Source organism: Mytilus californianus, unplaced genomic scaffold (genome assembly GCF_021869535.1).
Source record: "Mytilus californianus isolate M0D057914Y unplaced genomic scaffold, xbMytCali1.0.p SCAF_6, whole genome shotgun sequence".
NCBI lineage: Eukaryota > Metazoa > Mollusca > Bivalvia > Mytilida > Mytilidae > Mytilus > Mytilus californianus.
In genome coordinates, this window is record NW_026262712.1 from 2,631,296 (window position 1) to 2,649,156 (window position 17,861).

General features: G+C 36.8%; 1 protein-coding gene across 1 annotated transcript in view; it reads right to left on the minus strand.

Annotated features, from left to right (window-relative positions):
* LOC127705481 (uncharacterized) overlaps positions 1–7,066 on the minus strand; it is a 166,390-nt gene extending 159,324 nt beyond the window's left edge. Inside the window, exon 1 of the mRNA XM_052209797.1 lies at positions 6,960–7,066. The gene's annotated coding sequence lies outside the window, so the exon portion shown is untranslated. The remainder of the gene's footprint in view (positions 1–6,959) is intronic.
* Positions 7,067–17,861: the final 10,795 nt, after the last annotated feature.

Genomic DNA, 17,861 nt, shown 5'->3' on the forward strand with positions numbered 1-17,861 from the left:
CCTCAATGTGGACCAATTTAAAAACGGGGCCCAAAATCCAAAAACTTAATACACGGTTAGAATCAGCATATTAAAGAACCCCAAGAATTCAAGAATAAAACCCCATTGAAATTGGTCAAGAAATAAGCAATTTATACGAAGTATCTTCTTTTGCACAATACTGTGCAATTGAATATTTCTTGCTATTGCGCAATACTGTACAATTGACAATTTCTTGCTATTGCGCAATATTGTGCTATTGGATATTTCTTGCTATTGCACAATACTGTGCAATTGAAGATTTCTTGCTATTGCGCAATACTGTGCAATTGAAGATTTCTTGCTATTGTGCAATACTGTGCAATTGAAAATTTCTTGCTATTGCACATTACTTATTTTATAATAATTTACACATCCTGTTTGGTGTGTATCTCCTACCATATCATTATTATTTGCTTTTAAATATAAAACAGAAATAACCAACTTAAAATGGAAAATTTTAAAAGAAAAAAAAAAGGAAAAAAAAAAAAATCCCCCCCCCCAAATTTTTTTAACCCCCTTATGATTCATCACCCCCAAACTCAATCCCAGCCTTCCCTTTGTGGTATGGTACCTTGCAGTACAATTTCAGAGAGATCCATACACTTGAACACAAGTTATTGTCTGGAAACTAGAAAAATGTGTTTTTTGGCCCCTTTTTGGCCCCTTATTCTTAAACGTTTTGGGCAATTACCCCCAAACTCAATTTCAGCTTTCCCTTTGTGATATGGAACCTTTTAGTACAATTTCAGAAAGATCCATACACTTACACACAAGTTATTATCTTGAAACTAGAAAAATGCTTGTTTTTTGCCCCTTTTTGGGCCCCTAATTCCTAATATTTTGAGGCAATTACCCCCAAAATCAATCCCAGCATTCCCTGTGTGATATGGAACCTTGTGGTACAATGTCAGAGAGATCCATACACTAACACACAAGTTATGTCTGGAAGTTACAAAAATGCTTATTTTTGGCCCCTTTTTGGCCCCTTATTCCTTAACTGTTGGTACCATAACCCCCAAAATCAATCGCAACCTTCCTTTTGTGGTATTGAACCTTATGGTAAAATTTCATAGAGATCCATTCACTTAAACTAAAGTTAGAGTGCGAAAACCAATGTGTCTTCAGACGACGCCGGACTACGCCAGACGACGACGACGACAACAACGTCATACCAATATACGACCGCAAAAATTTTTTGCGGTCGTATAAAAATGCTTATTTTTGGCCCCTTTATCCTAAACTTTTAGGGCAATCACCCCCAAACTCAATTCCAGCTTTCCCTTTGTGATATGGAACCTTGTAGTACAATTTCATAAAGATCCATACACTTACACACAAGTTATTGTCATGAAACTAGAAAAAATGCTTGTTTTTTGCCCCTTTTTGGCCCCTAATTCCTAAAATTTGGAGGCAATTACCCCCAAAATCAATCCCAGCATTCCCTTTGTGATATGGAACCTTGTGGTACAATGTCAGAGAGATCCATACACTAACACACAAGTTATATCTGGAACTTACAAAAATGCTTATTTTTTGCCCCTTTTTGGCCCCTTTTTGGCCCCTAATTCCTAAACTGTTGGTAAAATTTCATAGAGATCCATTCACTTAAACTAAAGTTAGAGTGCGAAAACCAATGTGTCTACGGACTACGACGACGACGCCAACGTTATACCAATATACGACCGCAAAATTTGTTTGCGGTCATATAAAAATTGCATTTTACCCCCATGTTTTATTTAAAGCCATGGTGGCCATCTTGGTTAATGGGTGGGGTCATCATATACATTTTTTAAACTAGATACCCTAAGGATGATTTAAGCCAAGTTTGGTTTTATTTGGCCCAGTAGTTTCAGAGGAGAAGATTTTAGTAAAAGTTAACAGACGATGATGGACGACAGACGCCAAGTGATGAGAAAAGCTCACTTGGCCCTTTTGGGCCAAGTGAGCTAAAAACTGCATTTTATCCCCATGTTCTATTTATAGCCATGGTGGTCATCTTGGTTGATGGGTGGGGTCATCATATACATTTTTTAAACTAGATACCCTAAGGATGATAAGACAGACGCCAAGTGATGAGAAAAGCTCACTTGTCCCTTTTGGACCAGGTGAGCGAAAAACTGCATTTAACCCCTATGTTCTAATTTTAGCAACAGGGGTCATGTTTGTTGATAGATCAAAACTTCAGATACAGTTTATAAACTAGATATATACCCTAAGCAGACCAACCCAAACATTGGACCGCAGGTCATGACCTGTAAAAAAAATGAAGGTCCGCCACCATCCTGTGAACTACAGGACCTCTTGTCCTGTACATTTTTGCAGCATGCAGTATTAAAATTGAGAAAAATGTGTTGCAATATCAAACACAAAATATTGTTTTCCCTCCCGAGATCAATGAAAAACAATTGTCCTTATATCAATTAGGATTGCGGAAATACCCTAGTCATATTTATGGAAATATGGGCAACACAAATAGTAACCCAATCAGAATGCAATAATATAAAAAGCAGCCAATGAAATCATGCATCCATTGACACGCGGCGAGATTTTTTTGTCAACTATTTTTATGCATTCCCTGAAAATCGGCATTTCAATGCAACTTTTTTTTTTTTTAAACATATTATAAGACGATTTTAAGCTCACTGGCTTGTCCCCTACTGGCTAAACCCTTTCAATTTGAATATTTTGAAGATTTTGTATCTCGATTGTCATGTCTGTTGCGTCAGTTTCCGGCATTTCTTTTTTCCCCAGTTCATTATACGCATGCGCCGGAAACACATGTTGTAAGCAATAACATGAGTTTTCTCCGTTTTTCTGATGGGGCCGTGTCTGGTCAAAAACGGAATGATTTCAGCTATGAAGCTCAGGATGAATCCATGAACTCAAATAAAATACTAGAGGAATAAATTTAAATAAAGTCTTAAAATATGAAGTTTTATTTAATGTGATTAAACATGCAAAAGTGTAGTACGAGATAGTAGTTTCAGTTACTTTTTTTTTTATCATAGTCGAAGCACTCAGAATGCAGGATTTTGCATCTAATTTTTCGGGGGGGGGGGTGCCCCCAGATCCTCCTAGCAAATTCCCGGTGATAATAAGTAGGTCCTGTAACAGCAATGAAGGTCCAGTAAAAATTACTTGTTACTGGACCTCCTGACCTGTTAATACAATTTAAGTTTGGCTGGGTCTGCAGGCTAAGGAACATTCAGTTAAAGTTTGAAGGTATTTTGCCCAGTAGTTTTAGAGGAGAAGATTCTTGAAATAGTTTACGACGACAACAAACGACAACAGATGACGGACGCCAAGTGATGGCATAAGCTCACATAGACCTGCTCACATGGCCCTTTAGACTAGGTGAGCTATTTCAATGCGGAACCTGTGACGAACCTGTTACATGGGAAGACAAAGGTATCATGTGTGATACCTGTAACCAGTGGTACCATACCACCTGCCAGTCAGTCAGCTCTCGAACATACAACATCTTAGTAGAGGACAGTGCAATAGCTTGGGACTGCCTTATCTGTGACTGTCCTAATTACAGTACAGTGTGCTTTGACATAGTATTATCCACCTCAAATTCATTTAGTATTCTATCTGATACATCTCTCCAGAGTCCACTCCCATCTGACTGTATCAAACCTATCCACGCATCAACACCAGACAGAAAGAAGCAGGATAAAAGACCAAAAAGCGTACCAATCAAGATGCTTACAGTAAACTTTCAGTCCATCAAATCAAAGCAAGGATTAGTTAAGAACTTGGTTGAAAGCACTAAACCAGATATTGTCTTAGGAACAGAAACCTGGATAGATTCTTCTGTAAAAGATAACCAGATTTTTCCACCAAATTACAACATCTACAGAAATGACCGCAACATGAAAGGAGGCGGGGTGCTAATAGCAATAAATCATGACCATCTAAGCACACCGGTACCCGAGTTACAAACAAATTGCGAGATTGTTTGGTCTAAAATCAGCTTAGCTGGTAGTAAAGACTTGTATCTTGCATCCTACTATAACCCCAAAACATCAAATGAAGAAAGCATTGAAGAACTTGGGCGAAGTCTTGAAAGAGTAAATGCTACAAAAAATGCCTTCATAGTAGTTGGTGGCGACTTCAATCTCCCAGGCTGGAACTGGATAACAAGAACCCTGAAACCAGAATCAACATGTCAGAAAAACCACTACAAATTTGGCGACATTCTTGACGACAATGGACTTGTTCAACTAGTGGAGGAACCAACAAGAGGCCCTAACACGCTGGACCTAGTGATTACAAACAATCCAACACGCTTCACACGCACCAAAGTGATACCTGGGGTTTCAGACCACGACATCGTCTTCAGCGAAATAGACACCAAGCCCTTATCTAGGAAACAAAAACCTCGGAACATCCCCTTATACAGAAAGGCAAACTGGGAAACCATCAGAGGAAATGATCCAAACACATGAAAAGATCAGAAACCTAGCTTCAAATGGAAGCTCAGCAGAGGAACTCTGGTTATTGTTCAAAACCAAGCTCAACCAAAGTGTAACAAACCATATCCCGCACAAGATAGCAAAAATAGAAAGATAGCCTCCCTTGGCTCACACCAAATGTACGTAAATTGATACGCCGCCGTGATAGACTATACAAAAGAAAGAAAAAGTCAGCGGATCCTCATATTACATCAAAATTCAAAGAAGTAAAGCAAAAAGTACAGAAAGAACTACGTCGTGCATATTGGAAATACATCGAAAATATAGTAACACCTAAAGAAGAAACCCAACAACACAGCAATATGAAACGATTCTGGACATATATTAAACATATGAAGACTGATAGCAGCGGCGTGGCACCACTACGTAGTGATGGAGTACTACACTCCCATCCTGTAGACCAAGCAACCATCCTGAATAAACAGTTTCAATCTGCATTCTCTTCAAAGGAAATATATAGTCCAGATGAATTCAAATCTCGTTGTAATATGCCAGGTCAATACCCTTCTGCTGAAGATCTAATCATCACAGAAAATGGAGTACTGAAACTTCTATCAAAAATAAATCCAAATAAAGCATCAGGACCAGACAATCTAAAACCAAGAATACTCAAAGAACTTGCAATCGAGATAGCCCCAATTCTAACTATCATCTTTACAACATCACTAAAAACTGGGAAAGTACCATCTGACTGGAAGAACGCCAACGTAAGCCCAGTCTTCAAGAAAGGAGAGAGATACAAGGCAGAGAATTATCGACCAATATCTCTGACATGCATCTGCTGTAAACTCATGGAACACATAATAACTAGTCATATTATGAAACATGCAGATCTCCACAACATTCTATATCCATTACAGCACGGATTTCGTAGCAAAAGATCATGCGAAACCCAGTTGATTGAATTTGTGGATGACATCACTAACAACATGAGCGCAGGAAAGCAAACAGATGTACTCATTATGGACTTTTCGAAAGCCTTTGATAAGGTCAGTCACAGTCTCCTGATACATAAACTAGAACACTATGGTATACAAGGAAATGTCAACAAGTGGATCGCTAGCTTTCTGTCTAATCGAACCCAAGCAGTAGTCGTGGATGGAGAAAGCTCATCTCATATTGATGTAGAGTCAGGAGTACCCCAAGGCTCAGTACTTGGGCCCTCACTATTCCTGTTCTACATTAACGACATGCCCGATGGAATTAAATCTACAGTCCGACTATTTGCAGATGATACAATAGCTTACCTTACGGTATCATCAGACAAAGATTCGCATGACTTACAACTAGATCTGGACAAACTTGGAATATGGGAATCAAAATGGAAAATGTCATTCCACCCTGACAAATGCAATGTACTCACCATCAGCAGGAAAAACAACACAATTGCAACTTCATACAGCCTACATGGTCATATTCTTGAGTCAGTCAGCAGTGCAAAATACCTAGGCTGCACATTTACGTCCGAACTCAGATGGAATGATCACGTAAATAACATATGTAATAAGGCAAATCGAACAATTGGTTTCCTTAAAAGAAATTTAAATATAGGATCAACTACAGTGAAGGAGAATGCCTACAAAACATTGGTACGTCCAATTGTAGAATATGCCAGTCCAGTATGGGATCCATACCTTAAGATAGAGACTGACAGACTTGAGATGGTACAAAGAAGAGGAGCTCGCTACGTATCTAACAAACATCATAACCACTCCAGCGTTAACATGATGCTACAACATCTCAAATGGACATCCCTGGAACAAAGAAGGAAAGAAGCGAGACTCACAATGCTCTACAAAATAGAAAACAACAAAGTGGCCATGTCAAAGGAAGGTCGTCTAATACCACCAAAAAGACTGACACGAAACATGCATGATAAATCCTTCCAAGTACCATCAGCATCCTGTGATTACCGCAAACACTCATTCTTCCCAAGAACCATCCGGGATTGGAACGCTCTTCCTCCTTGGGTCGTATCAGCACCGTCAGTCGAGGCCTTTAAAGCCTCGATGACAAAGCTGAATTAAATTTTAAAATTTTGGGGGGAGGGGGGTGGTCTTATATGCGCACCAAACCATGGCAGTATAATCAGTTTGTTGATTGTGGCCATTATCTGGCAGAAGCAGAAGCTAAAAATATGACAAACATCAGCGCCCCCTGGTGTCTAAAAACTCTTCAACTGTTCAATTTTAACAACTTTCAAATTTTGTTTTGAAGAATATACTTTTACCTTGAAGAAAAGAAAATTACTCAGTTAAATGTTCAATTGAAAATTTCTTCTCATTCCTTGTTCAGAACATTTCGCATTAATGCAAAGAAGAAGAGATATGAAACCCGGAAATATGTCCATCGACCTGTTGCTGCATGCGTTCAAAATGTTAAAAATATTTTTAAATGAGCTAAAATGAGTATGTCATTTCTTCACATGAGTCAGATATAACAGAAATATTTAAAACTTACCCTTAAAAGCCATTGACATGACGTCTTCTTGGTTAAAAAGAATTGTTTGTAGTTTGTCGATAGACTCACAGCAATCTAATTCCGAGAACAGGAAGTTTGTCAAAACGAGACGCTGAATAACGGAATTGGGACAAGTCGGACCAGAAAAACTCGGACCAGTTTTAAAGAAACGCGGAAAGACAAATCGGACCAGTTTGAAACAATGATTGGGCCCATTTAAGGGCGAATCTGAACATTTACAAAGACAACTCTAATCAATGTGAAACACTGATTGGGCCCATTTAAGAACGCTTCTGAGTGGTTGATTCAGGGGAAAAGGAGGGGGCGTAGAGGACGTAGGACCCCCCGTTTGATCGCCAAAAAAAAAAAAAAAATAATTTTTCTCGACGTATATAAATTTTTAGTCTAAAAACGTCCAATAATGTTTTTATCTAAAACTGTTTAAAAATATATACAGATAAAAATGTAAAAACATAACAAATCTAAAGATTTTAAGTACTGATTTTACATGTCGTAAACTGTATACCAGAAGAAGAAGAAGAAGAAGAAGTTCTGAACATTTGAAGTCTACTTGTGAACACAAAAATAGTATTAGTACATGAATGTGCTGCATAAAATTGCTCATAGTAGTGAGCATGCATGGAATGGTTCTGGGCTGTTTGTAGTACGCATGGATTCTGCTGATGCCGGGTAGTGATGCCCAAAGACTTGGAGAAAATGGAGAATTTGCTGAAATACCTTTGCATTTATTTATGGTGCATCGCCATGAAATATCCCCTGATTTAAGGATGATACTATAAGTCTGAAGAGCATTAGTTTTAAAGGAACAAAACAAGCTAAAGATATTGAAAGGTTATGGAGGTCCTTTTCGAGATATTTGATTTTTAAAATATGGCAGGAAAAGGCTGACTCGGATTTTTACCTTATATTTGCATTGGTATAATTTGGGTCTCAAATCGAAAGAAAAAAAAATAGAATCTGCTTAAATTTTGGTAAATGAACTTTAATGCGCTATTGAAGTCTTATATGAAAAGAAAAATGGGTGTTATGGGGCAAAATATTTTACCCTGTATTGAAGGAAAAAAACAAAGGAGTCCGAACATCTGACACAAATTCCGAAACCTAACCCAAGTACATCATTAAGTGTTCTGTCGATATGGGAAGTAAATCCATCGTACACTAATGAATTTTTCCTCCGACTTGTTTCTTACAAACGAAACTCCATGTTTGTTGCTTGACGATTTTTTCAAACTAACTTCAGTAAATAATGCTAAAGCTATCACTTTTTGGTAAAATAGGAAACAGAATACTATTTATTCTGAAATATTGCAATTAAGTTACATGCATGTGTTAAGCTGTACGGGATATCTCATAATCACTTTATAATTTTTTAGAATTCAATATGAAAAATATATAATAAATTTACAAATATGTTCAAGATTCATATTAACTGTAGTCATACTTATCATTCTGAATTATCTTTATTTCTTACCTATGTTACCTGTAAAATGAATGTGCGCAAATGTAATCAAAAGCTGCGCGCAAACGTAACAAATTTTAATCCCCAAATGCGCTCAAATGTAATGCGCCCGATTCACCTCAGTGACATGCATTTACAGAAAGTCACAGTCCCATTTTCCTTCGTCACTTCAGTGACACATGTAATCTCAGAAAGTCAATCTGCAATGGTTTTTTGTAGAATAGTATCTTTGTCAAATCCTCTGTTTGCTAAGAAATTATCTCCTGGTAAGAGCTTCGTTCACACTCGACAATTTTCAGTTATTTTCTTTTTACTATATCGTCCACCCTCGCGTTCACCCAACCTTTAGACAGTATATAAGAGGGTGTCACGGATGGGGTAAACAGAATAGAGAATAGTGGGAATAAAGAAAAGAGCAAAATGGACAAAAAAATAAAAATAGAGAATAATGGGGTGCTAAAATATGATGAATAACTGCGAAATTCAAAGAATTTTGTAAAAATATACTGATTACAGAAAAGAACAATGTCCAGGATAAAGTTATCAAGTAATTGCAGAATAGCCATTATTTTTAAAGATAAAGAATAACGAGCGAAAACATTAAAGCATACAGAAACGAATCAGAACTTACCCTGTCACAGAAATATGTAACTTATATATATAACACTGTCACAGAAATATGTAACTTTACGCTGTCACAGAAATGTGTAACTTTACGCTGTCACAGAAATGTGTAATTTTACGCTGTCACAGAAATATGTAACTTTACAATGTCACAGAAATATGTAACTTTACGCTGTCACAGAACTATGTAACTGTACGCCGTCACAGAAATATGTAACTTTACGCTGCCGCAGAAATATGTTACTTTATGCTGTCACAGAACTCAAAAACCCTGTCACAGAAATATGTAAGTGCACCATGTCACAAACATATGTAGCTACTCTGTAAAAAAAATATGTCACAAAAATATATATGTAACTACAAATGTATATCATAACACAATATTACAACAATATGAAACTTGTCATGACTGCCATGTAACAAAAATATATAACTTACCTTGATGACAACTGTCTGCACGTTAGCCACTAGTCCGATGCCCCAGACTAGTAAAATCTTATTCAGATTAGAAAGTATTTCAAAAAATTGTTTACACATACATGTAAGCAAAATGTCGGAATATTGGTCTGCGGAGTAGTATTTGGAAATGATTTTGGGGCAGACTGTGACCACATCATATTTTCTTTCTCATTTTTTCAGATGGAGACATTTGTCAGCCTCTCGATTCTAGAGTCAAGCTATCCTGCAATTCTCAACCTACAATTCTCTTTATAAAAAGCTATCCGTGTGTCCTCTACAGTACTCCTCCATCATGATAACAGATGTAGGTCTAAATATAATTACATAACCGTGTGTCCTCTACAGTACTTCTCCATCATGATAACAGACGTAGGTCTAAATATAATTACATAACCGTGTGTCCTCTACAGTACTCCTCCATCATGATAACAGATGTAGGTCTAAATATGATTACATAACCGTGTGTCCTCTACAGTACTCCTCCATCATGATAACAAATGTAGGTCTAAATATGATAACGTAGCCGTGTGTTCTCTACGGTAATCCTCCATCATGATAACAGATGTAGGTCTGAATATAATTACATAACCGTGTGTCCTCTACAGTACTCCTCCATCATGATAACAGATGTAGGTCTAAATATGATTACATAACCGTGTGTCCTCTACAGTACTCCTCCATCATGATAACAGATGTAGGTCTAAATATGATTACATAACCGTGTGTCCTCTACAGTACTCCTCCATCATGATAACAGATGTAGGTCTAAATATGATTACATAACCGTGTGTCCTCTACAGTACTCCTCCATCATGATAACAGATGTAGGTCTAAATATAATTACATAACCGTGTGTCCTCTACAGTACTCCTCCATCATGATAACAGATGTAGGTCTAAATATGATTACATAACCGTGTGTCCTCTACAGTACTCCTCCATCATGATAACAAATGTAGGTCTAAATATGATAACGTAGCCGTGTGTCCTCTACAGTACTCCTCCATCATGATAACAGATGTAGGTCTAAATATGATTACATAACCGTGTGTCCTCTACAGTACTCCTCCATCATGATAACAGATGTAGGTCTAAATATGATTACATAACCGTGTGTCCTCTACAGTACTCCTCCATCATGATAACAGATGTAGGTCTAAATATAATTACATAACCGTGTGTCCTCTACAGTACTCCTCCATCATGATAACAGATGTAGGTCTAAATATGATAACGTAACTGTGTGTCCCCATCATGATAACAAATGTATGTCTAAATATGATAACGTAACCATGTGTCGTCTACAGTACTCCTCAATCATGATAACATATGTATGTCTAAATATGATAACGTAACCATGTGTCCTCTACAGTACTCCTCCATCATGATAACAGATGTATGCATGAATATGATAACGTAACCGTGTGTCCTGTACAGTATTCCTCCATCATGATAACAGACGTATGTCTAAATATGTTAACAAAACAGTGTGTCCTCTACAGTACTCCTCAATCATGATAACAGATGTATGTCTAAATATGATAACGTAACCGTGTGTCCTGTACAGTATTCCTCCATCATGATAACAGATGTATGTCTAAATAGGATAACGCAACCATTTCCTCTACAGTATTCCTCCATCAGGGTTACATATGTATGTCTAAATATGATAACATAACCATGTGTCCTCCACAGTATTCCTCCGTCATGATAACAGATGTATGTCTAAATATGATAACGTAACCTTGTGTCCTCTACAGTACTCCACCATCATGATACCAGATGTATGTTTAAATATGATAACATAACCATGTGTCCTCTACAGTACTCCTCCATCAGGGTTACAAATGTACAAAATGTATGTCTTAATATGACAACGTAACCTTGTGTCCCCTACAGTGCTCCTCCATCATGATAACAAATGTATGTCTAAATATGATAACATAACCGTGTGTCCTCATCATGATAACAGATGTATGTCTTAATATGATAACGTAACCTTGTGTCCCCTACAGTGCTCCTCCATCATGATAACAAATGTATGTCTAAATATGATAACATAACCGTGTGTCCTCATCATGATAACAGATGTAATTCTTAATATAATAACATAACCGTGTGTCCTCATCATGATAACAGATGTATGTCTTAATATGATAACGTATACGTGTGTCCCCTACAGTGCTCCTCCATCATGATAACAGACCTATGTCTTAATATGATAACGCAACCATGTGTCCTCTACAGTACTCCACCATCATGATAACAGATGTATGTCTAAATATGATAACGTCACCATGTGTCCTCTACAGTATTTCTCCATCATGATAACAGATGTAGGTCTAAATATGATTACATAACCGTGTGTTGTCTACAATATTCCTCCATCATGATAACAGATGTATGTCTTAATATGATAACGTATACGTGTGTCCTCTACAGTACTCCTCCATTTTGATAACAGATGTATGTCTAAATATGATAACGTAACCATGTGTCCTCTACAGTACTTCTTCGTCATGATAACAGATGTATGTCTAAATATGTTAACGTAACCGTGTGTTCTCTTCAGTACTCCTCCGTCATTATAACAGATGTATGTCTTAATATGATAACGAATACGTGTGTTCCCATCATGATAACAGATGTAGGTCTAAATATGATAACATAACCGTGTGTCCTCTACAGAAGTCCTTCAACATTATAGCAGATGTAGGTCTAAATATGATAACGTCAACATGTGTCCTCTACAGTATTCCTCCATCATGATTACAAATGTATGTCTAAATATGATAACGTAACCATGTGTCCTCTACAGTATTCCTCCATCATGATAACAGATGTATGTCTTAATATGATAACGCAACCGTGTGTCCTCTACAGTACTCCTCCACCATGGTCACATATGTATGTCTAAATATGATAACATAACCGTTTGTCCTCTACAGTACTCCTCCATCATGTCCATCAGGACTTAAATTCTGACCCATTACTCCATATGGAGCTAAATTGAAATTTTCGTTTATGTGATTTAAGTAAAAGGATGTTGTTTACGGGTGCCACATGTGGAGCAGGGTCTGCTTACCCTTCCGGAGCACCTGAGATCAACCCCAGTTTTTGGTGGGGTTCGTGTTGTTCAGTCTTTAGTTTTCTTTGTTGTGTTTTGTGTACTATTGTTGGTTCTTTTTTTTTTAGCCATGACGTTGTCAGTTTATTTTCGACTTATGAGTTTGAATGTCCCTCTGGTATCTTTCGCCGCTCTTTTATCATCATATCTAAGGGACCACTTACTATGTAATGTGTGGTAGGAATGAGCAGCTAGAATAGGTCACAATTTCGAGCTTGATGTTGTATGTTCATGTTGAGAAAAGAAGATGAAATATATGACAAGGTTGCTGATTAAATCATAAGTATCTAAAATTAATCAGATGTCGATTTTTTTTTTACAAATGCGATAAAAAAAACAATGTTGTAAATGAATCAGATATTTGTCAAATCTATTTATCTAAACATATATGATAGGGTGTGTATTTTTGATATTCAAAATATACAAAAAAGGAGGGATACTAGATGTCTCAGCTACTCAACCCTTCTACAAAAGGATCGAATTGTCATCCATCCCCCTCCCCCTCCCCGAGATAATCATGAAAAGTAAAAGACGATTGTTTGTGAACACAGTTTCTTGTTGCATTTTAATGCCGCTGAAATTTTATTCATAGTGTAATTTCAATTTATACCCTTTCCTTTTCAACAATTTTTGAATTTCAATCTTTAAGTTTATCCGAATTCATCAAGAGAATTTAAGAAATGTATGTTATACACCATGTCAGTGCTGAAGAACTGTCTACTGAGCCAATGCTACCATCGGGAACTAACAGTCCGTCAGCAGGGGTATCAACCCAGTGCTAGAAAATGAGTTCGTTTTTTTTAATCATTTGAGTTTTGTATGTTTATTTTCCAACAATTAGTTAAAATATTAGTATTTTTTATGAGCATTTTTAGGGCTAGTAATGGCCCTGTGATATGATACATGTATGATCTTTCTGTATACCGTTAATGTAAGGATGCACTCTTAAAAGTCAGCTCTGGTAAGTTTATTGCGTGACATATATATCAGAGTTAAGCGGATTTGCTCCTCTGAGGAGGCTGTCACTAAACGGTTACAGGAACTTCGCGGTTTTTTGACCAAACGAGGTTATAAGAAATTGGACATAGATAAGGGATTTGCGCGTGCTAATAACAACAGCCGCAATGACCTATTACAGTACAAACAGAAGAGGCGCAACAAAATAGTTCCGTTTGTTTTAACATACAATCCCGCCTTTACTAACCTTTCACGTTTGATCCGTGCCAATTGGCAAACTATTGCCAAGCACCCAAAATTGTCCAAGATCTTTCCTAATCCTCCTGTCTTAGCTTTTCGGAGACCAGCAAGTCTGAAAGACTTATTTCGTCTCCTCTAATAAAAGCTGTTCAACTGCAGGATGGTGCAAGTCGTGTGGTAACAGTCGATGTCTGACTTGCCAACAAAAACTGAATACTCAAACATTTACTTGCCACTCCACTGGGTCAGTGTACACTATATTTTGAAATGTAACTTGCAAAACATAGAATGTTGTATACCTTCTTCAGTGTCGATGTGGCATGCAGTATATTGGCGAGACAGAACAGCCATTCAACAAACGCATGAATGGTCATCGAAGTGACTACACCTGCAAGCCCGACCTCCCCGTAAGTCGTCATTTGAGATCACCTGGGCACGCCCAAGCTGATCTCAAAAACCTTACAATCACAATCATAGACCACAACGAGGGTTGGTCAAGGGCCGAAAGACTTGCTCGGGAAAGGTTTTGGATAAGAAAGCTAAGGACAGTTTCCCCAGAGGGCATAAATGAAAAAACATAGAATGAGTCACTCATTTTCCCTACCATCACTCATTTTCCTGACATCATTTGTTTCCAGTTACTCCGGCTTCCTTACTTGACTCTTACAGTTTTAAGGATTCTTTTGGAATTTTTTGAATTTTACTAGTTTAAATACCAGGGTTCTTTTCATTGGTAGGGATGTACAAGTACGCATCCACGTCCAATTATTTAACCTTAGCCCAAATTTACTATTATTTTTCTTTTCATTATAAAACTGCTATTTATTTGAGATGATAAATACGCAGCCTCTGTTTGACTTATTTTACCAGCTTATATCGATCATTGCTGTTTTTTTGGGAATGTATTTACACGCAGTTGTTGTAACATCTTAACTGACGTCATTTTGGAATTTTAGAGTTGTGCCAGTTCTAATTACTACATTTTTGTATTTTCATTTTAGGCATGTCTTTGAGTCGTTTTTTGGAAATTTAAAAAATTTATTAGCGTCTCTACATATAATGTTCGGGTGAAACTCTTTCACTTTTTTTATTGTATAGAATTCAAGGTTGCTATAGTTTAATAACCAGAATAGATTAATCTGATTCATTTTACATCGTGCTCATACTGATGAAGGATATCTGTTATCCGAAATATTTATAGTTACATTTGTTCGTTTATTGTCATTTTTTGGTGATGTTATACCCTTTTAGACTGGTTATATATATATATATATATATATACAAGTCTAAATTGAAAACAACGTTCAAACCTATGATTGCGTTGGATAAAAACCGCAATTTTTATACGTGTGCTTGCAAAACAAATTTCTTGGTAGAGGGGTCATAATACAGCACAAACAAAAACGCATTTGACTAGCAGGTCGAACAACTGATGTTCTTAAACCCTGTTGACTGCCATTGGCGATTGCCAAATAAACGGATCACAAGATGTAACAAAATAGATCTTATTATTAGTTTATTACCAAACAGAAAACAATAAACTTGCGGAAAAGATGGTATACCGCAAATATGAGGTGCAAAAATTTGTACACCATATCCGGATTTCGACAATTAATGTCTCTTCAGTGATGTTAGGAATCGAAACGGTATTTGGAAGTCCATATAATTTACCTCAATATAGGATAGACTCTTGAACTTTGAAAGAGTCAAAATAGGATGAACGGATCATATAAACCCGAAGGAAAATATAATACAAGCCCAAACGAAAAAATATAAACAAGTCTAAATTGAAAACAACGTTCAAACCTATGATTGCGTTGGATAAAAACCGCAATTTTTATACGTGTGCTTGCAAAACAAATTTCTTGGTAGAGGGGTCTTAATACAGCACAAACAACATTTTCCAAAAGACCAAACGAGTAAAAAAGTATATTTTAACAAAACGCATTTGACTAGCAGGTCGAACAACTGATGTTCTTAAACCCTGTTGACTGCCATTGGCGATTGCCAAATAAATGGATCACAAGATGTAACAAAAAAGATCTTATTATTAGTTTATTACCAAACAGAAAACAATAAACTTGCGGAAAAGATGGTATACCGCAAATTTGAGGTGCAAAAATTTGTACACAATAACCGGATTTCGACAATTAATGTTTCTTCAGTGATGTTAGAAATCGAAACGGTATTTGGAAGTCCATATAATTTACCTCAATTTAGGATAGACTCTTGAATTTTGAAAGAGTCAAAATAGGATGAACGGATCATACAAACCCGAAGGAAAATATAATACAAGCCCAAACGAAAAAATATAAACAAGTCTAAATTGAAAACAACGTTCAAACCTATGATTGCGTTGGATAAAAACATATAAACGCATAAAAAGTGTACAAAACAACATCAATATTAAACAAGAGTACACCCGCTGAAATGTCTCGCTTCTTTACTAACCATTGATTTTATGTTGATAGTCCTAAATACAAAGCTTTACTACAATTAACACATAAACTAAACATGATCCAAGAAAATGAGGTCAAGGTCAGATAAACCAAACGAGAAATACATGTACACCTTACAATCATTCAATAAACCAAACATAGTTGACCTATTGCTTATTGTTTCTTAGAAACAGTCTTAAACAAGAAAACGTAACATTGATCAATGAACCATGAAAATGAGGTCAAGGTCAGATGAACCATGCCAGACAGACATGTACACCTTACAATCAATTTAGGCATTACATATAGTTGACCTATTGCTTATAGCATCTAAGAAACAAACTTAACCATGAAAACTTAACATTGACCAATGAACCATGAAAATGAGGTCAAGGTCAGATGTTACCTGCCAGACAGACGTATACACCTTACAATCCTTCCATACATCAAATATAGTTGATCTATTGCTTATAGTTGAAGAAAAACAGACCAAAACACAAAAACTTAACACTGAGTAATGAACCGTGAAAATGAGATCAAGGTCAAATAAAACCTGTGAGACTGACATGTACATCATAAAATATTTCCATACACCATTTATAGTTGACCTATTGCATATAGTATTAGAAAAAAAGACCAAAACTCAAAAACTTAACTTTGACCACTGAACCATGAAAATGAGGTCAAGGTCAGATGACACCTACCAGTTGGACATGAACACCTTACAATCATTCCATATACCAAATATAGTAGACCTACTACTTATAGTATCTTATATATGGACTTGACCACGAAAACTTAACCTTGTTCACTGATCCATGAAATGAGGTCGAGGTCAAATGAAAATTGTCTGACGGGCATGAGGACCTTGCAAGGTACGCACATACTAAATATAGTTATCCTATTACCCGTAATAAGAAAGAAATTAACATTACAAAAAATGTTTACTTTTTTTTCAAGTAGTCACTGAACCATGAAAATGAGGTCAAGGACAATGGACATATGACAGACGGAAACTTCGTAACATGAGGCATCTATATACAAAGTATGAAGCATCCAGGTCTTCTAGCTTCTAAAATATAAAGCTTTTAAGAAGTTAGCTAACGCCTCCGCCGGATCACTATCCCTATGTCGAGCTTTCTGCGACAAAAATCGCAGGCTCGACAAAAAATGAAAAATATTAAATGTAATTATCTATAAATATTTCGGATAACAGATATCCTTCATCAGTATATATATGTAGACTTGTGTATATATATATAAGTACGTCTGAACCAGTGACGACTCTACAACAGATTTTATACATCGGATCACCAGCAGTGATGGTGATACAAGGCTGAAAATACATTCTGTATATATATAATTCGTCTAAACATCAGCCCAACAATGTTAGATCTGTAAATTTGCTTTCGCAAATTTTTTTGTTCTTCCCTCGCCGGGATTCGAACTCATGCTACTGAGATATCGTGGCACCAAATCGCCTTGCACTATGCCCGACGCGCTAGACCACTCGACCACCTAGACTCTAGGTAGAGCCTAGGTGGTCGAGTGGTCTAGCGCGTCACGCAAGTGCAAGTG